The sequence below is a fragment of the Heliangelus exortis genome, chromosome W (genome assembly GCF_036169615.1).
Source record: "Heliangelus exortis chromosome W, bHelExo1.hap1, whole genome shotgun sequence".
Taxonomy (NCBI): domain Eukaryota; kingdom Metazoa; phylum Chordata; class Aves; order Apodiformes; family Trochilidae; genus Heliangelus; species Heliangelus exortis.
The window spans coordinates 9091140-9112939 of record NC_092453.1 but is presented as its reverse complement, the minus strand read 5'-3'; the positions used below and the strand labels follow the sequence as shown (position 1 = coordinate 9112939).

Genomic DNA, 21800 nt, shown 5'->3' with positions numbered 1-21800 from the left:
ATGAATGTCTCCCTGATATCCCCCCTGATAGCCCATTGGGAATCATGTTGAGACATTGGGAAGTTTCTCCTAGACACAAGGAAAACATGGTATACTATTGTATAAAAGTTTGGGGAAACCAGGAAATTGAACGAGGAGTATACTGGCCAATATATGGAACATTTGAGAATTGGGTGTGCCGGAGTTTAAATTTGTGGGTTAATGCTAAGAGACCTTTTAATGAAGAAGAGAGTGAATATGCTTCAGTATGGAAGGGAAGTGACCCAGCGAGGATGTTTGTGGTCAGAGATGGGAGCAGGAGACGGCATAGGGAACCTGAGGAGGAAATCCTTGTGTCACCTCCTCCTTACCATAACCCTTCTCCTCCGGCTGCTATGGAGACTGACTCCTCCGAGAGTGAGCCAAAGGAACCTGAACAGTATGAGAGGAGGGTACTCAGGAGAAAACGTAGGGAACCTGAGAGAATCATTGAGTCACCTCCTTCATGTGATAATCCTCCCCCTCCGGCTGCTACGGAGACTGACTCCTCTGAGAGTGAGCCGAAGGAACATGAACAACATGAGAGGGGGGTACTCACAAGAAGCAGAACGAAAGAAAGAGGAGGTTTATATCCTTTGCGTGAAATTGCAATGGGGGGACCTCAGCCTGGGACTGGATTTGTTTCGGTACCACTCAGTTCCATGGATGTGAGAGACTTTAAAAAGGAAATGGGAGCATTGCTAGAGGACCCCCTGGGGGTGGCTGAGAGATTTGATCAATTCCTGGGAGCTAACATATATACCTGGGATGAAATGCAAGCTATCCTTAGAATCTTGTTTACTATGGAAGAGAGGGAAATGATTAGGAGGGCTGGTCTACGACACTGGGATCAGAGACACCAACAAGGTCCTGCTGCAGATGTAAAATGGCCCATGCAGAGACCTAACTGGGATAATCAAAATCCAGAACATCGAGGGCACATGATGGACCTTCGAGAGATTATCATGCAAGGGATTAGGGAATCTGTTCCTCGGGGGCAGAATATTAATAAAGCCTTTACGGAATGTCAGAAGAAAGATGAAACCCCTACCGAATGGTTAGAGAGACTGAGGAAGAATCTGCAGTTATATTCAGGTCTGGACCCTGATACACCCTTAGGGCAGGCTTTACTAAAAACTCACTTTGTGGCAAAATCCTGGAGTGATATTAGGCAAAAGTTGGGAGAAATTGAGGATTGGCACGATAAGGGTCCGGATGAGCTTCTGAGAGAAGCTCAAAAGGTTTATGTAAGAAGGGATGAGGAGCAGCAAAAGCAACAAGCGCAACTCTTGGCTACAGCAGTTAAAGAGCTTGGTCCCACCCCCCTTGGCCCGAGAGGAAGACCGAGAGAAACAGAATACAGGCCGAGACCGAATAGGAGAAATATGCCCCCTGTTGTGCCTAAAGAGCTAATATGTTACTATTGCAAACAAAAGGGACACAAACAATACTCCTGTCGTAAAAGGATGCAGGACGAGATGATATATAAAGAAGATTAGGGGTGTCAGGGGCTCTATTTGCTGGGGACATCTACGAGCAAAGAGCCCTTGATAAAATTACAGATTGGTCCCCAGCAACAAGAATTTGAATTTCTTATAGATTCAGGGGCTGAAAGATCTACTGTCCAGACCCTTCCACAGGGATGCACTATCTCTCAAGACATATTACAAGTTGTAGGGGCTAAGGGAGAACCCTTTGCGGTACCCTTAATCAAAAATGTGGAAATTAGATTAAACAACCAGATTTCCACAGGCACTTTCTTACTGGTGCCTGAAGCTGAATATAACCTGTTGGGGAGGGATTTGATGATTATGTTGGGAATTGGTTTAGAAATAAAAGGACAACAGTTGAATGTCAAATTACTGGTCCTAACTTCAGCAGATGAAAAGAAAATTAACCCTGAAGTCTGGTATACTCCTGATTCGGTTGGGCGTTTAAACATTAAACCTATTATCATTACTATTAGGGACCCTGATTGCCCGGTTAGGGTCAAACAATACCCCATTTCACATGAAGGGAGGAAAGGATTACAGCCTATTATTCAGAGACTGTTAACTCAGGGGTTATTGGAACCTTGTATGTCTCCCCATAATACACCTATCCTGCCGGTTAAGAAATCAGACGGGTCATACCGATTGGTACAAGATTTAAGGGAAGTAAATAAGCGCACTATAACTAGATACCCAGTAGTTGCCAATCCTTACACTACCTTAAGTAAACTTTCACCCAACTATCAGTGGTACACTGTCATTGACCTCAAGGACGCCTTCTGGGCATGTCCCTTAAGGGAAGACTGCAGAGATTACTTCGCCTTCGAATGGGAAGATCCTGACACACATAGGAAACAGCAACTTCGGTGGACAGTACTTCCCCAGGGCTTTAAAGAATCCCCTAACCTATTTGGCCAGGCTTTAGAACAAATTCTTGAATCCTTTGAAGGGAGATCTCGTACAGTCTTAATTCAATATGTGGATGATTTGTTAATTGCAGGGATCACTGAGGATGATGTTAGGGCTGCTAGTATACTACTCCTCAATTTTTTAAGCCTGCAAGGGTTGAAGGTAACAAAGTCCAAATTACAATTTACTGAGGAGAAAGTGAAGTACTTAGGTCATTGGTTGGTTAAGGGCCAGAAGCAGCTGGACCCTGATAGGGTTAATGGGATTCTAGCCCTATCAGCTCCTACAAACAAAAGGCAGATCCATCAGCTACTTGGACTCCTAGGCTATTGCCGACAGTGGATTGAAGATTACAGCAGCAAAGTTAAATTCCTTTATGAGAAACTCACTAAGAATGGGTTGCTGAAGTGGACTTCTGATGACGATAAGTATTTACATAACATTAAAGAGGACTTGATTAATGCCCCAGTCCTCAGTTTACCTGATATTAGGAAATCTTTTTATTTGTTTGTCAATATACATGATGGAACAGCATATGGAGTACTTACACAGATGTGGGCAGATTCTCGGAAACCTGTGGGCTATTTTTCTAAGCTACTTGATCCTGTGAGCCGCGGGTGGCCCAATTGTTTACAGGCTGTAGTAGCTACAGCCTTGTTAGTGGAGGAAGCTGCAAAAGTTACTCTGGGAGGAGAATTAATAGTATATACTCCACATAACTTGAGAAATATTTTGCAGCAGAAGGCAGAAAAGTGGATAACTGATAGCAGGCTATTGAAATATGAGAGCATTTTATTGAACTCCCCTAAATTGCGATTGGAAGTTACCAACTTGCAGAATCCTGCTCAATTCCTGTATGGGGAACTTGAGTCAACCCTCTCACATGATTGTTTACAGACTATAGAGTTGCAGGCTAAAATTAGGGAGGATTTAGAAGACTCCGAATTACAGGAAGGCCTTAAATTGTACATAGATGGTTCCTCACAGGTAGTGGGTTGACATCGAAAATCAGGATATGCAATAATAGAAGGAGATAATTTTACCATTAAAGAATCAGGACCATTGGATTCTAGGTGGTCAGCTCAGGCTTGTGAACTATATGCCCTTCTCTGAGCCTTGCAGCTTCTGAAAGGCCGCATTGGAACAATATTTACAGATTCTAAATATGCCTTTGGAGTTGTACATACATTTGGGAAGATCTGGGAAGAAAGAGGCTTGATTAATACGCATAGTAAAAATCTTACTCATGAGGCCTTAATTCGAGCGGTATTACAGGCCCTTAGGGGCCCCAAAAAGATTGCTGTAGTTCATCTAAGGGCTCATCAACGTGGCCTATCCTATAATGTCCGTGGTAATAACTTGGCAGATGAGGCAGCAAAACAAGCAGCCTTATTGTTGATCTCAGTTGAACCCCGACAGGCCGAGTTTCAGACCAGCTTTACAGAACAAGAACAAGACAAACTACAACAAGTGGGAGCAACTGAACGGTACTGAACTGAAATGGTACCTCCCAGATGATCGTCAGGTATTGCCTAAAGCATTGGCCCGAAGGGTGTTAGAAAAATTGCATAACCATACTCATTGGGGAATACAGGCTATGGCAGATCATTTCGAACTTCGGTATGCTTGCATTGGGCTCTATACAATAATTAAAACTGTACTGGGACATTGTTTGATTTGCAAGAAAGTCAATAAGTCTCATTTAAGGGTCCGATTACAGGGTGGGAGAGAGCTTGCTAAAAGACCTTTTGAGAGGATCCAGATGGATTTCACTGAGCTTCCTAAAGTCAGGAGGTATAAATACCTTCTGGTCATCGTGGATCATTTAACTCACTTCATTGAGGCCTTTCCCACCGTTCGATGCACTGCAAAAACCGTGACTAAGATACTGCTGGAGAATATTATTCCCCGGTATGGCATCGTAGTTGTGATCGATTCAGATAGAGCCCCACATTTTACTTCTAAGGTTATTCGCAGCACGATGTCCCTCTTAGGAGTTACTTGGGAGTATCATACACCGTATCATCCGCAAAGCTCCGGTAGGGTTGAGAGGATGAATGGGGAGATTAAGAAACATCTCACTAAATTGACGATGGAAACTCAGTCTAATTGGCTGACATGTTTACCATTAGCTCTATTGCATATCAGAACACAGCCCAGAGCGGATATTAAAATTTCTCCCTTTGAAATGTTATATGGCATTCCTTATGATTTTGGGTTTCCTCTTGATCATCCCAACGTTGAGGACAAATTCTTAAATGACTATATTCTCCAGCTGTCCAAGAGGCGCACTGAATTAACAAAAAGAGGCTTGGTTGTTCAGAGACCGCCTTTGGACATGGCAGTGCACACTATAAGGCCTGGAGATCATGTTTTGATTAAAACCTGGAAAGACAGCTCCTTAACCCCTGCCTGGGAGGGCCCTTTTCTTGTTCTTTTTACCACAGATACTGCGATTCGAACTGCTGAACGAGGGTGGACTCACGCCAGTAGAATAAAAGGTCCTATCACTGCCAATTCGTGGACGGCAGCTCCCGGGGAAGGATTAAAATTAAAGCTAACTCGTAACACCGCCATATAAATACTCTGTAACTCTCCTGGTTGTGGTTCTTTTGCATGCACTCTGAGGGATCTGATCGTTTGTCGCATGCTCCCTAGTTGCACCTAGTTGTGTCTGGGATGGAACCTAACTAGTGACATTCCAGGTCTTCCCCCACGGCACTGCACGAGGCCTCCTGTCTCCTGAAGAATACCATCTGCTGCCGAGAAGATAACAACAACCCCAGCGTTCTTTCCAAAGAATCGGCCGATGGGAAGGCAGAGAGGTACTACAAGTGGAGACATGAGGAGGTTTCCAGTATTTTCGGGGTTATGACCTTGGTTGCCTGGTTGGTGCCTATCCTGGACACTATTATTTTGCTCTTTGGGAATGTGCAGCGCTTGGCCCTCAGCTTGTGTTTATGAACCACGACCACCTTGTCCGGTATGCTATGCTGGCTCCACTGGGGTCTGATGCAGTTCTCTTCCTTTGAGGTCCTGACAACAAAACAATAAAAATTAAAAGGGGGGAATTCTAATAAATACTAGTCAAAATTTTTACTTTATTGTTTTGTTGAAGGGATCCTTCCCTAGAATGTTTAATTGGGTGTGGTTTGTAATCATAGGATCGGGGTTTGTGTTCGGGTTGTTTGTGGGAAAACATGTTGGGGCATGTCGAAGACCACGAGGCAAGTCTGCAGAGATAGAACAAAGAAGCTCTTCCCTTAGCAATGGGACAGAACCTGCGGACCAGGGACCAATACAAAGAGAGAGAGCGTGAAACAGCCTCCAATGAGAAACTAATAAAGGACTAAGAGGGAGGGGGGTTACCGAAAGTATAAAAGGACTGGTTTACCCTATCCAAGGGGCGAACCGTTGGCGGAGGTGTGCTGCCTTGGTCGCCCAGCGCGCTGCTTTGCATATATATCTCTCTCATTTACAATAAAAGTTTTGTTATCGTTAAAACGAGTCAAACGTTTATAACAGTGCTGATACAGTGACCATTTCTAAAGTCACCTTTCCAGATACAGACTTTCCAAAGGCCATTCCCATTACTCTCCAGTTGTCCCCTTCTCCTACTCTTTGTTCATTCAGATGCCTCTCCCCTGGGCTGCTGCTTTGAGCAGCAGGTTGTTCAAAGCTCATCTGTCTTTCAGCAGCCTGATTGTCTCTTTAGCCACCTCTGTCATGATGATCACATCTTTCTTTTCCCATCTGTCTCTCTAAACCATTTCTGATCAGATTCTTCTTCACTTTCTCTGTTTGACTTTTCTTGGCTTGCACAAAGGAAAATTCCTGCTGTGCCCATGTGCAGTCAGTTCTCTAAGGAGAGCAGGTGGGAGGTGGTGCAGTGGAGCTGTAACCTCTAGCTGCAGAGAGGAGTGGAGAAGTCTGATGCAAGGACCAGGGATGGAAGTCCCAGGTGGGAAATGAAAGGAATGGTGGAGCTGGGAAGGTGAGAAGTAAAGTTGCCCATACAGTGTTAGACCTCAAGGAACTTTTGTCACCTCTTCTCTAAAATGAAAATTATGAGATGATCTCTTAAAATATTAAAAAATCCTCCCACAAACCATTTTCCTTAATCACAGTATGAAATGTTGCTCCTTAACTACAGTGGGAAAACCTCTCCAATTATCTGTACAAGTCCTGAAGATATGAAGAATATCCCATGGAGACCCATGGCTCTTTACTGAACTCTGTATTTCAATGAGCCCCAGGGTGTGTTTGGTGCTGAGTTCATGATCCTCAGGTGCTGAGAGATGATTGAAAAAACTGCTCAAGTAGTCAGAATGAAACCTGAAAGTACCTTGAAGCATTGATTGGCCCCTCTGAGGCCCATTGCTTCTAGAGCCTCCCCAGGGCCTCAGAGGCCCTGATCAAAGAAGATCAGAGAAGGTGATCAGAGTGAACAGAGAAGATCACTGGAGGCCATGATTACAGTGTCGTGATCCGTTTATTATTTTATATTTTGATTATGAGGATTTCTCAGCCTCTGCTTCAGAGATGATGCATAAAATTGCAAGCTAACACGTTTGAAACTTAAACAAGTTACAAGGGTTTATTTTTAGGGAAGGGAAAACAAAATATCACAGTTAAGAAAGGGTAAACACAATTTGCTACTTTTGGAGAGACAGTCGTTAAGGAAAGAAAGAAAGAAACGAGGGGTAATTTAAAATGTTTCACCGCCAGTTGGTCCTAGCGGAGGGGGGGGGGGGGTAGGAGTCGTTTTACCGCGCCGCCGCTGCAATCGAAAAGCCGCGTCGCCGCTTTCCGCTTGTGCCTTCGGAGCTGCTTGCCCGCCTTTTTGCACTGAGCTGGCTGGAGTTCGTAGTCACAGGAGCTGGCTTCCACGTGGTTCTTCTGAGCTGCTGGCTGCTTTTCGGTTCTTTCTGGGGGATTTTTATAATGCAACAGAGAGCGGGTCCCCCTCTTTTTTCCTTTTGTGTGAGTTGTTGATAAAATCAGGCTTTCCCAGAGTTGAGCATACTTCCCGAAAACAAGTTACCTTATCAGTTCGTTAAGATATGCTAATTTCGCGACGTCTGGCCAAATGTCAGGCGCCAGGAATTTGTTTTCCTGTTTGCCAGTCTTTAGATATGTTAATGTCGCAGCATGTTTGATATGGGAGCTTGAAAAGAAAAAAACCTAAATAATCCTTGCTCAAGAATCAAATATTTTTTAAAGTGTTTACATCATACAGGGAGGCAAAGGCTCAGTAAATGTGGCTCTGAAGCCAAAGAGTTTTCTTATTTATTATTTTTTATTAAGCAGTGAGGCCACTCTCTGAAACCCCAGCAATGGGAAGGCAGAGCCCATCCCTCACTTGTGGGTCAGGATTCTTCCTGGGGACAACGGGGTGTGAAGATCAATGTCAGAAAATGTACACCACCTCCTGGCTACCCCAAGATGGGATGTGGAGCAAACTAAGTCCAAAGCCTCAAGAAAAATTTTTTCCTGGTGGTGGTGATACAGTGACCATTTCCTAAAGTCACCTTTCCAAACACAGACTTTCCAGACAAAGGGACAGGCTGGAGAGGTGGGCCCACGTAAACTTCATGAGGTTCAAGACGGACAAGTACAAGGTCCTGCACCTCAGCTGGGGAATTCCCCAGCACAAATACAGGTTGGGCAGAGCATGGATTAAGAGCAGCCCTGAGGAGGAGGACTTGGGGGTGCTGGTTGATGAGAAGCTCAGCACCAGCTGGCAAGGTGTGCTGGCAGCCCAGGAAGCCAAGCATGTCCTAAGATACACAAAAAACAGCATGGCCAGCAGGTCAGGGGAGGAGATTCTGCTCCTCTGCTCCACTCTGGAGAGACCCCAGTGCAGTGCTGGGTCCAATTCTGGACCCCCAAGCACAAAAAGGACATGGAGCTGTTAGAATGAGTCCAGAGGAGGACACAAAGATGATCAGAGGGCTGATCATCAGGACGTCTCTAGGCAAACCTCCTGGTCTCATCAGGGTTGGCTTTGGGGTAAGGGAAGGTTGCTCAGGGTTTATTAATTTTGTGCTTGAAAATCGGCAGGGATGGAGATGACACAAGCTTTTTGGGAGACCTGATTGAGTGGAAGGGACCCATCAGGTTTATCAAGTCCAACTCTGTTCTTTGTAGGGAACCCCCAGGATAACACCATGAGCCTGAAAGCATCATTCAAACACTTCTTGAACTCAGGCAAGCTTGGTGCTGTTATAAGTTAAGTCCCATTAAACAATTGACCAGGACAGTCATAGTCCTTTATGGCCATGTCGTTCTGTGCTCATACTCGAGTTGCTGGAAAAGTTGTCATTTATCAACGATACTAAATCTTCTTGAGCATATACATCCAACAATACTTATTCTTCTTCAGACACATCCTTCCCACACTATTTCTTCTGTAGGCGCATCCTGTGTTTTTGTTAACTTCTTTCCACACTATTTCTTCTGCAGACACATCCTGTTTTTTGGCTAACCCCTCTCCACAAAGGTTATCTCCAAGAATGTGTAAACATAACCACACAGCATTTTGCCACAATACACCTTTTCTCTGTAGTCAACATATTTTGCTACTTCTATCTTGCCTCTATAAGTAAATACACTAAAATTTTCTACTTAGGTTAAATAAAGAAACATTATATGTAGGTTATTACAATTTGTCACAATCACACAATATTTTTGGCACATAACTTTACAGTTAATACGTCCATTTTATAAACCAAGTTACATAGATTAAATGAACAAATATAACTTTATATTGTAAATCTGTTACAATCCCTCCTTTTCTTTTTGTACCTATTTTGTTCATTGAACCGCTGTAATTCTTGTCGACTCAACATAAGAGTCTTAATTTCTTCAGGTTCATTGGAAGGTACTTGTTCATATTTAGTTTGCACAAACATTAAATGAGTTGCTTCTAAACGACTCTTAACTATTGCAACTATTCTATTAAAAATACAAGGCCCCAAAGTAAGTCCTAACATGAGTAATATAAATGGTCCTGTTATAGTAGACAGTAGGGTCGTAAGCCAGGGGGACTGTCGAAACCAAGATTCATACCAATTTTGTTGAGCCTCACGTTCTCGTTTCCGTTTTTCTAATCCTTCTCTTAACTTGGTCATAGTGTCTCTCACTATTCCAGTGTGATCAGCATATACACAACATTCTTCATTTAAGGCTACACAAAGTCCCCCTTGTTGTAAGAATAACAAATCTAAACCCCGTCTATTTTGTAAAACCACCTCAGAGAGGGATCGCAAAGATGTTTCCAATGCACTTATAGATTGTTCTATTCGAACTAGGTCCTCGTCTACTGCTGTCCTTAATGCAGTAAATTCTTGATTTTGTTTTATTAAAGAGGCTACTCCTGTACCTACACCGGTCCCTCCTAAAATCATCAATGTTGCAAGTGTCAGTGCTGTAACAGGTTCTCTTTTTACCAAATGGTACTCCGGAGTAGTTTGTCTTTCATACACATAGTTCTCAGGGTGGTACAAAACTTTAGGCATTATTATTACTTGCACACAATATTCGCTAGATTCATTAAATATTTTTAAAGAAACACATGAGGTAATTCCTGTTTTAGAACATAACCATTTAGTATTATTGGCAGCCACCAACCAATCAGCTGGTTTCTCTTTTTTATTTACTGTGGTTGTTGTATTACATAAATGTCTTTTAGTTTTTGGTACTGTCCCTATACATCTTCCTTTCCCTGTTACCCTAGTTAAGGTAATTCCCTGAGTTTCTTTTCCTTTTACCCATGTACACTGAAGTGGATTAGAGCCATTTACTCTCTTTGGTGTATTGGTGACCCCTATGGCCTCATAATAAGGTGGTTTAATACTAAAACACAACCAGCAATGCTCAGTTAAATCTGGGCTGGTTTTGTTAAAAATTTGGTAACTGGCTTTCAGTATTTTCCAAAGATTGTTATCATCATATTCTTTTTCCTGTATGGAGGTCACATTTGTGCCCGAAGCGATGGCATCTGTACTTATTGCTTTAGTCTTTTTATCAATCTTTATTACTTTTGTTTCAAATTCCTGTGTCAGAACCTTGTTCGGTCCCATAGCCGATTTGCTCATGGGAACTGGTTCCTTTTCTATCATTATCAGACCTCCCCTATCTGTTCCAGGTTCCCAATATCTTATTCCATAAGTCCTACCGGTTAGCCATCCCTTATGTTCTGGCTGTAAAACTTGTAAAAGCAAATGATCACAAGTACTTATTCCCCTTGATCCTCCTGATCCATCAACTTCTGGGGGCTTACAACCCTGTGGCCCCCATTTTGTTTTCAAAAATTGATCCTGTCCTCCTCCGGGGTTCCAATGTGATGCAATCGTTTCACATCCCCAATAAGCACAATAATATTGACCTGGATAATTACAATAAGGTCGACCGGGGTTTGAAGCAGGACAAAAATAATAAGGTCTTTTATTTAAACAAGGTGATATAGGTGCCAGGCTACACAAGTAAGCTGCAAATTGCGGGGCTCCAGGACCTAACTTTTCCTGAATTATATTTTAAATTTTCCAATTTTATTAAAGAGCATTTATATGGTTGGTGGTGCTCATTTCCTATACCTTCGGCCAGCAGGATCAAAATGATCAGTATAATGAATATTAGGTTCCCCATTATATGTTATCTCACACAATGTACTTCTCTGCCTTCGCCTCGGCCGCCTTTTTGAAGAAGGCGCCGGGAGTCTCTTTTCTTCTCGGCAGCAGACAGTACTCTTCAGAGGATGTGGGGTCCCTTTATAGAGCTTGAGCCTGCTTAGTCGAAAGGATAATTCTCTTAATTCAGATTCCCACTCTTGCTCTGACACCTGTTTTATTCTTTGTCCTATTGGAGCCCTTGTAGCACAGCACCTATCCACTATTCTTATCCTGTTTCTTCCTAGAACAAAATCCACTGTTGTTTTTAACCTGTACCAGGTGTGGGTTAATTCTCCATGTTCCTGATTTTCCAGCACAAACCTCTCTACATTATACCACTGCCCTTCTGGAATCCCGCTTTTGTCTGTTCATTGTTTCTGCACTATCTGAGGCCAATTTGTATAAATTGATATTCCCACAGTAGAAGCAATAAAACAAGAATCACAAGAAGTTGTATAATTATCAAACACCCTTCTAGTATCCCAATAGATTTTCTTACATTGTCCGCACTGAAACTTTACCCAATAATTACATAATACAGTCTTACAGTCACACCTTTCGAAAAGCTCCCTCTTGAGGGGCTGTAACTTTAAATAGTCACTTCTTCTAGTAACAATTATTTCTCTAGATAAAGGTATTACTTCTTCCTCTTTTACTGTTCCTACCAGAGTTTATGTTTTCTTCAGAGCTGAGCAGTGTCCTTGGCTCTGCATACCAGTCTCTAGCAGTAACTATAAACATCAAGTGTTATCAGTCCTAGAAACACACACTGTCTGAGAAACTTGCTGTTAATTTCAGCAAGTGCAACTACTTACAAGAGACTTAGCTAAAAGCAAAAGTACAAGACAGAAAATCACCTCTATCCTGGCTCAAACCAGGACACTAATATTGGTTTGAGTAACCTGATAATGCGGCGTTCCTTCCTTAAATTCTTGATATTCAGAATTTCCATTCATTTGTTGTTAATTTCTTGTGATCTTCATCTTCATTGGGTCAGGTCCCACGACAGACTTCCATTCATCTATTTTAATTGGTCCTTTAATTCGACTGGCGTGCATCCAACCTCGTTCAGCAGTGCGGACAGCTGTTTCTGTAGTGAGTAAAACAACATAGGGACCTTCCCAGCGAGGAATTAGAGAGGACTCCTTCCAGGATTTGATTAAAACTTTGTCTCCAGGTTTTATCTTATGTATTGCTAAATCTAATGGTGGCCTTTGTACCACTAAACCCCTAGCTCGCAATTGTTCTCTTCTAGCCATCAGCTGTAACAAATATGGTTTAATTTTTAGATCCTGTAACTGAGGGTGATCCTGGGGAATCTCCAGATCATAGGGCATTCCATACAACATTTCAAAGGGGGATATCCCTACATCTGTTCTAGGTTGCGTCCTTATATTTATTAATGCAAGAGGGAGACACTTTACCCATGACATCTGTGTTTCTAGCATCAATTTTGTGAGTTGTTTTTTTATTTCTCCATTCATCCTTTCAACTCTACCTGAACTTTGTGGATGCCAGGGTGTATGATATTGCCAGTGTGTCCCCAGGGCTTTTAAAGTTTCTCTAGCAACTTTAGAAGCAAAGTGTGGGCCTCTGTCAGAATCTATAGCCTCTATTATTCCATACCTGGGGACTATATTTTCTAACAGAACCTTAACCACTGCTTGGGCCGTAGCTCTTGCAGTTGGAAAGGCCTCAACGAAATGTGTTAGGTGGTCCACTATTACTAGCAAATATTTATATCTCCCTACTTTTGGTAATTCAGTAAAATCCAATTGTATACATGCAAAAGGTCTGTGTGCCAATTCTCTTCCTCCTGGTACAGTTTCTCGTAATTGATATTTATTTACCTTTAAGCAAGTCATACATTCCCCCACTATTTTCTTCGCTATATTATATATTCCTATTGCTGCATATTTTACAGCGAAGTGATCCACCAACGCTTGTGTTCCCCAGTGTGTAATTTCGTGAAATCGTCGCATAACGTCTAGAGCTAGGGACTTTGGCAGTATGATTCGACCATCAGGGAGCCTCCATTTCCCATCTACCTGCTGGGCTCCCATCCTGACCAACTTCTCCTTTTCCTGTGTGGGAAAACTAAAAAGTGTATAGAATTTATCTTCTGATTGACCGTCTTTATTATTTGATTGCAATTCATTGCCAATCACCTGGATAGTCAGTAAAGCTGCCCTTTTTGCTTCCTGATCAGCCATATTGTTGCCCCTAATTATAGGGCCTAGCCCCTTTTGATGGCCTCTTACATGTACTACTGCTATTTTCTTTGGTCCTCGTAATGCCTGCAATACTTGAGTAATTAATTCCTGATGTATTAAATCCTTTCCTTGTGAATTAATAAGCCCTCTTTCCTCCCAAATCTTTCCAAAGGTATGTACTACACCAAATGCATATTTAGAGTCTGTGAAGATAGTACCCATATTATTTTTTAATAACTGTAAAGCCTTTAGGACCGCATATAATTCACAAGCTTGGGCTGACCAACTGGGGCTTAAAGCGCCAGACTCAATCACTGTAAATGATTTTCCATTAATTATAGCATATCCTGATTTTCTTTTCCCTTCTACAACTCGAGATGATCCATCTACAAATAATTTTTCTCCTTCCTCTAATTCTTCTTCCTCCAAGTCTGGTCGAATTTTAGATTGTTCCTCAATGTTGTGTATACAATTATGAGATAAATTCTTACTAGGTTCCCCGTACAAAAATTGTGCTGGGTTCTGAAGTGAAGTTGTTTCCAGCACTAGTTTAGGGGATGCAATTAAGATGCCTTCATATTTTAGTAATCTAGCATCCGTTATCCATTTATCTGCTTTTTGTTGTAATACACCCCTAATATTATGGGGTGACTGCACCCGGACCTCACCTCCAAAGGTTATTTTCTGTGCTTCTTCCACTAATAAAGCAGCAGCAACTATTGCCTGTAAGCAAGTCGGCCATCCCCTGCTCACAGGGTCCAATGATTTAGAAATATAAGCTACTGTTTTTTTATGTCCTGCCCATTCTTGGGCTAATATTCCATATGCAGTTCCATCTGCTGTGTTTACAAACAAGAAAAATGGTTTCTTTAAATCTGGGAGACTCAATACAGGAGCATTAGCTAAATCAGTTTTTAAATTCTCTAGTTGTTCATCATCTTCCTTTATCCACTTCAACAAACCATCCTTAATTAGTTTTTCATAGAGAAACTTCACCTTTCCACTATATCCTTCAATCCACTGTCTACAATACCCCATAAGCCCCAACAATTGTCTTATTTGCCTCTTTGTTTTTGGAGGGGGGACTGATAATATTCCATTAACTCTTTCAGGATCTAATTTCTTAGCTCCCTTACTGATCCAATGTCCTAAATACTTAACTTCGGATTCTGCAAACTGCAATTTAGATCTCGAGACCTTTAATCCTTGCAAACTCAGAAAATTTAACAACCTAATACTTTCTTTTCTTACAGCTTCTTCATCCTTCCCAGCTAATAATAGGTCATCAACGTACTGGACCAGGGTGACCCCTGCTGTCCTTTCATATTCCTGCAATATCTGCTCCAGTGCTTGTCCAAACAAATTAGGTGATTCCGTAAATCCCTGGGGTAAAACTGTCCACCTCAACTGCTGTTTTCTATGTGTATCTGGATCCTCCCATTCAAATGCAAAATAATCTCGACAATTCTCCTTCAAAGGACAGGCCCAAAATGCATCCTTTAAGTCAATTACACTATACCATTGATCATCAGGGTTTAATTTACTCAAAAGGGTATACGGGTTAGCTACCACAGGGAATCGGGTAATTGTTCTTTTATTTATTTCTCTCAGATCATGTACCAATCTATATGTCCCATCCTTTTTCTTCACCGGGAGAATGGGAGTATTAAAGGGGGACATACAAGGTTCTAGAAACCCCTGCCGGATCAGTCTTTGAATCTCAGGTTTCAAACCTCGTCTCCCTTCCTCAGAAAGGGGGTATTGTTTTATCCGGACTGGTATTTCAGGGTTAGTTAATGTTACTATAAAGGGTTCAATTTCCAATTTTCCCACAGTATCGGGTGTATACCACACTTCGGGATTGATCTTTTCTTCATCCTCCGCTCTTAAGGGACATAATTTGATTTCTAGGCTCTTATCTACAATTTCTAAGCTGATTCCTAATTCTATCATTAAATCTCTACCTAGCAGATTATAATCTGCTTCCGGTACCAGCAGTAGGGTTCCTAATCCTCTTTTAGTTTCAGTCTCCAATTGTACCTTTTTAATAACTGGTACTCCAAAGGGAACTCCACTTGCACCTACTACTTGTGCAAATTCTGATGACACTTCACACCCAGGAGGCAAAACTCGAACTGTTGACATTTCTGCCCCTGAGTCTACTAAAAATTCAACCTCCTGTTGCTGGGGACCCACTTTTACTTTTATCAAGGGCTCTTTTATTTCTCTTGTCCCCAGCAAGTAGAGCCCCTGACACCCCTAATCTTCTTTAAACATTTTTTCATTCCACATCCCTTTCCTACATTCCCTCTTCACGTGACCTTTCTTGTTGCAATAATAACAAACTATCGCCTCTCTATTTCTTTCAAATGATCCTGGCATCTTGCCAGGTCCATTTTGACCTTTTAGACCCTGTCCTTTAAATCCTTGACCCATAGGTCATTGACTTTCCCGAACAGCCGTGAGCATCATCTTTACTGTCCGTTTTTCCGTCTCCTCATCCCTTCGCACATACACTTTCTGTGCTTCCCTTAATAACTCATCCAATCCTCTATCCTGCCAATCCTCTATCTTTTTCAACTTCTTCCTAATATCCATCCAAGACTTAGCCACAAACTGAGTTTTCAACAATGCCTCTCCTACTGGGGTGCTCGGGTCCAACCCAGAATACAGCTGTAAATTCTTTCTTAACCTCTCTAACCATTCAGTGGGAGTATCATCTTTCTTTTGGTGTTCCTTAAACGCTTTATTAATATTTTGCCCTCGTGGAACTGATTCCCTGATGCCCTGTATGATGATAGTTCTCAAGTCCTGCATATGTCCTCTGTGTATCGGATCTTGATTATTCCAGTCTGGTCTTTGAAGGGGCCACTTGGTCTCTGCAGCAGGACCCTGCTGATGTTGTTCATCCCAAATTCTCATTCCTGCCCTTCTAATCATTCCTCGTTCTTCTACTGTAAATAGTATCCCCAAAATTGACTGCAGCTCATCCCAGGTAAACACGTTAGGTCCTAGGAATTGATCTACACGTTCTGCCACTCCCAGAGGGTCTTCCAACAAGTTTCCCATTTCCTTTTTAAATTCCCTTGCATCTCCTGAGTTCAAAGGAACAACCACATATCCCATACCTGCCTGTGGTCCTCCCACTGCAATTTCTCTTAGTGGGTATAAACCACCCACATCTTTACTTTGTTTCCCCCTTGTTTGGCTCCTTGTAACCCATCTCTGATCCACCCCTGAGGAGTCAGAATCTGTGTCTTCATCAGGGGGGGCAGTGGGGGTTACGAATTGTACCGGGGGTTGAGGTTCTGGAGGTGGAGGTGGTGGAATATATGGTGGAGGTGCAAGAGGAATTTCCTCTGATTTTGAATTTTTCTTTTTCTTTTCTTCCTTATTTTTTAAAGGGTATAGGTTAATTCTGGTCTCTGATCTAACCCATAAGCTAGCATATTCGCTTTCTCCTAAACTAAATGGCTCCTTTGAATTAACAAATTTATTCAGAGCCTCGCAAATCCAAATCTCAAAAGATCCAAATACTGGCCAATATAAATTATCTCCTTTAATCTGCTTATCCCCCCATACTTCCATACAGTAATGTATCATTTTTACTTTGTCCTTATTTCCCATAGAAGGTATATCATCCCAATGTGTAATCATTATTCCTAATGGACTATCTGGGGGTATTTGGGGAAGCCTAACTTGCGGTTCTCCTCCTATGGGACCAGAAGACTTGCTTTTCTTCTGTCCCATCCTCCGAGGTGCCTTCACACACACACACACGCTTTGTCCTATTCGTGACCCAGTCCCTCGCGGGATGTGGGAACTGCACTACTAAGGACTCCGCACTCACTTCGCCCACAATTGGACGTCTCACACGGCACACCTCAGGATACCCAACCCCAACCGAACGGATAACCGGCCTATACTCACGCGTCCTACGTCTTCGTTCGGATCTTCGTGCACAAAGTTTACGGGGTTTTTTTGCCGGCCCTTCTCCTTGCTTGTTGTCAGATTTTTTAGAGGTTCATCAGATAAAGGTTTTGGTGAGTGTCCCAAATACAGGGGCCGCTATAAAGCGGGGCGCCTCCCCTAGTAAAAGAGTCTGCACCGAATTGCCTTTATCCAAGTCACGGCACCAAAATTGTTATAAGTTAAGTCCCATTAAACAATTGACCAGGACATGCCAATTAGTGAATCAATTGGAATTTAATAGCAAGTGACAACAAGCAATAACAGCACTGGACACCCGGGAGTCTCTGCTCCTCAAAGTGGGTGCAACTTCTTTAAAATTTTCTCAAGTATTTATAGTCCTTTATGGCCATGTCGTTCTGTGCTCATACTCGAGTTGCTGGAAAAGTTGTCATTTATCAACGATACTAAATCTTCTTGAGCATATACATCCAACAATACTTATTCTTCTTCAGACACATCCTTCCCACACTATTTCTTCTGTAGGCGCATCCTGTGTTTTTGTTAACTTCTTTCCACACTATTTCTTCTGCAGACACATCCTGTTTTTTGGCTAACCCCTCTCCACAAAGGTTATCTCCAAGAATGTGTAAACATAACCACACAGCATTTTGCCACAATACACCTTTTCTCTGTAGTCAACATATTTTGCTACTTCTATCTTGCCTCTATAAGTAAATACACTAAAATTTTCTACTTAGGTTAAATAAAGAAACATTATATGTAGGTTATTACAATTTGTCACAATCACACAATATTTTTGGCACATAACTTTACAGTTAATACGTCCATTTTATAAACCAAGTTACATAGATTAAATGAACAAATATAACTTTATATTGTAAATCTGTTACACTGTGACCGCTTCCCTGGGGATGTGGTCATTGCTTGGAAGCAATGAAGTTGTTCCATTGCTCAACTGCCCTTTGGGGAAAAGCCTTTCCCTGCTATGTAACCTAAACCTCCCCTGATTCAGCTTCCTATCATTTCCCCAAGTCCTTTAATTGGTCACAGGAGTGAAGAAATCAGAACCAGACACATCTCTTCCTTTCATGAGGATTCGTAGACTGCAATTGGGTCTCCCCTCAGCCTTCCTTTCTCCCAAATGAACAATCCAAGTGACCTCAGCTGCTCCTCAGAAGTCATCCCCTCCAGACCCTTTACCATCCTTGTTGCTGTGCTTTGGACACTCTCCAACACCTTGATGCCTTTTCTATACTGAGGTGCCCAAAACTGCACACAGTACTCACAGTGAGACTGTACCAGTGCAGAGTAGAGCGGGACAGTCACCTTCCTGGACTGGCTGGTGAGACTGTGCTTGATGCACCCCAGGACACAGTTGGCCCTCCTGGCTGCCAGGACACACTGCTGGCACATGTCCAGTTTGCCATCAACCAGGACCCCCAGGTCCCTCTCTGCCTCGCTGCTCTCCAACCACTTGTACCCCATTCTGTACTTGCCACCGGGGTTGCCCCATCCTAGGTGCAGAAAACATTCTGCATTCTAACACTGTTATATCCTTGTAAAATTTTAAAAGAACCTGTTCTATGGCCAAAAGCCATATTTTTTCTAGATGTGGACATTTATAGAATGATTTATTGTTTCCTCTTGTTTCTACTGATGATATTCATGTAATCGAGATGAAATTTGATTCATACCAACATTCTGATGGGCTGGTAAAAGGAAAATGGAAATGAAAGGTTGGTTATGGTCATAATGATCTCTAGTATGTGACTGTAATATGAAAACTGTTTGGTTTTTGTCCTAGAATCATAGAATGGCTTGGGGTAGAAGCACCTTTAAAGGCCATCTGCAACTGGATCAGGTTGCTCAGAGCCCCATCCAACCTGACCTGGAATGTTTCCAGGGATGGGGCATCTCCCACCTCTCTGGGCAACCTGGGCCAGGGTCTCACCACCCTCAGTGTAAACAGCTTCTTTCTTACTTCTGTTAAAATAGTTTATTTAATTCAGTTAGCACAGAACCCATCAAATTCAAGATGGTTTTCTTTACATGGTCTAGAAAGCTTAATTTTTTGGTTGATCAGTTTAATGTTCTGCAGAATAATAGAGGATATTCTGCAGTGTCTGAGAAGATTTTTTAATGCTGTTTAGTCTATTGGGGGGAGTTTACAGGTTATTTTCTTAATAACCTTTAATTAACAGATAGCAAAATGCTCTGCATTTAAGTGACACAATTTAGACATCAACAGAAGTGAAGTTTGGTCCCTCTCTACAACATTTCTTGGTTGTCTCTACAACTCCCTTCAAGGAGGTTGTAGGGAGGTAGGTGCTGGGCTCTTCTTTTAAGTGCACAATGATAGAACCAGGGGAGGTTTAGCCCAGATCTGAGGATGAATTTCCTTTGTGAGAGAGCAGTCAGGTGCAGTAATGGGCTGCCCAGGGAGGTAGTGGAGTCCCCATCCCTGGAGGGATTTAAGAGCCATGTGGATGAGGCACTGCAGGACATGTTCCAGTGGGTGATGCAGATATTGATATATTTATTTAATTCGGGGTTTATTTATAGTGGGCATGGTGATACAGATACCTTTATTTTATTAGGGGGAGGTGTGTTGATGATGATTGGACATAGTGATCTGAGACATCTTTTCCAACCATAATAATTCTGTGATTGATTCAGAAATCTGCTTTATTCTCACTTGCAGCTTGGGCACAGATTATATTGTGAATATGAACAAACTGCTGTAACTTTGGGCCTTTTTAGACAACATGATGTGGTGTTAGAAGTCACTTTACCCACCAGGCTCCCCCCACACATGCATCTTTTAAAGCCCTGACACACTTAGGTTGCACTGGAATTTTACTGATAATGTTGACCTACGTGCTTGTGGAGCTCAGAGAGAGGACAACCTCAGTTTCTTGGCACAACTGAAGCTTCATGAGATCCTTTTGAAGCTTGATGACCATCAGTGATAAAACTTATGGATGATTTTGGTTTTCACTTTAATGCGGTGTCTGTATAAAATATTCCCCTCTCCCTTAGAATTTGTTACCAAGTTTACAAATAGCTGGATGGTCAACTCATTTCTTAAAGATTGTTCTTTTTCTTTCTTTCAGATAGCACTGCTTTTTCATCATCAATCCCCCACGCTTTCCAGGTTAATTTTAACAGTTTGTACACAGATTTGTGTGAGCAGCAGAAATTTGATCAAGCCACTCTCCTTCTTTACATGCTTCTGCATCAGAACAGCAATGTCCAGATTTACATGTTGGCACGAACAGACAGTCTTGTAAGTATTGCTCTTTTTGCTGCTCTCCTCACAAGGGCTTGGGAGGTTGGATGTCACCAGCTGTCTGTGACCCCTGTTCTGTGTCAGGGTGGTAGGTTCTGGCTCACTTATTTGCTGGTTCTAGCTCACTTTCTCATTTTTATTACATCATCTCAGGAGTATGATGCAAAGCGGGACGCTGCAGGAGAAGGTCATAGATCATAGGATGGCTGAGGTTGGATGCTCAAAGCCTCATCCAACCTGGCCTTGAACACCTCCAGGGAGGGGGCAGCCACAACTTCTCTGGGCAATCTGTTCCAGAGCCTCACCACCCTCCTGCTGAAGAACTTCTTCCTCAGATCCAGTCTGAACCTCTTCTCCTTCAGTTTAAAACCATTTCCCCTTGTCCTATTGCTGGACACTCTTCTGAAAAGTCCCTCTCCAGCCTTCCTGTAGGTTCCCTTCAGGAATTGGAAGGGAGCTCTGAGGTTCCCATGGAGTCTTCTCTTCTCCAAGCTGAACAACCCCATCTCCCTCAGTGTCTGGGGGTGGGAGATTACTGACCTGTTGCGGGAGATCAGTGGACAACACGCAGATTAATGTAATCAAAGTATTGCTGTTTATTGAGAGTAGCAGTAGCCCTTTTATACACAGCCAGGCTGATAACATAATATAAGCATGTTGCTGATTGGTACAGCACCTTTTTCATATGCCACAGGGCATTGTCTGACTGGTTAAATACAACTCTTTATGCGCTGTCTATGTGATGCTTTCCCATCCTATTATTCTTCTTTTCTGCTGCCAACTCCCTTATCTTTTGCCCGTAGCTGATCTTTTAATAACCTTGCAGCTGGGCCTCAAGGCCCTCTAGCTCACTCTGGCTAATGCTAAGTAGTCAGGGTTGCTCACATGTCCATTTTCTTCCCAAAATTGCTCCAACAACCCACTTGCTGTTTTTAAGAGCAGTTATCCCCCAGATTGCAGATAAAAATGGCAGTGAGATACCTGCTTGTGACAAACAAGCTCTTTCTGTTAAAAATGTTTGCTTTGTCTGCTGAGCTTGGATGCACTGCTGTGTGCTCTGCATTTTCTTGCTGCTCAATGAATCTGGACTGAAAGAATGTATGTGAGGATGTATTTATATTAACTGATGGGAAACCAATATTTTTTTCCGTGGTGTAAATTTAGCTTAAGCAGGTTACTCGTGTGGATTTGAAGGTTTGGATTTTGTTGTACACTACAGGCAAACTATTTAAAACTCTGCTGGGTAAACTATTGCTGACCTTGGACTGAATATAGC

General features: G+C 42.4%; 1 pseudogene; it reads left to right on the top strand.

Annotated features, from left to right (window-relative positions):
* Positions 1 to 272: 272 nt before the first annotated feature.
* LOC139789242 (uncharacterized) overlaps positions 273 to 21800 on the top strand; it is a 132006-nt pseudogene continuing 110478 nt past the window's right edge.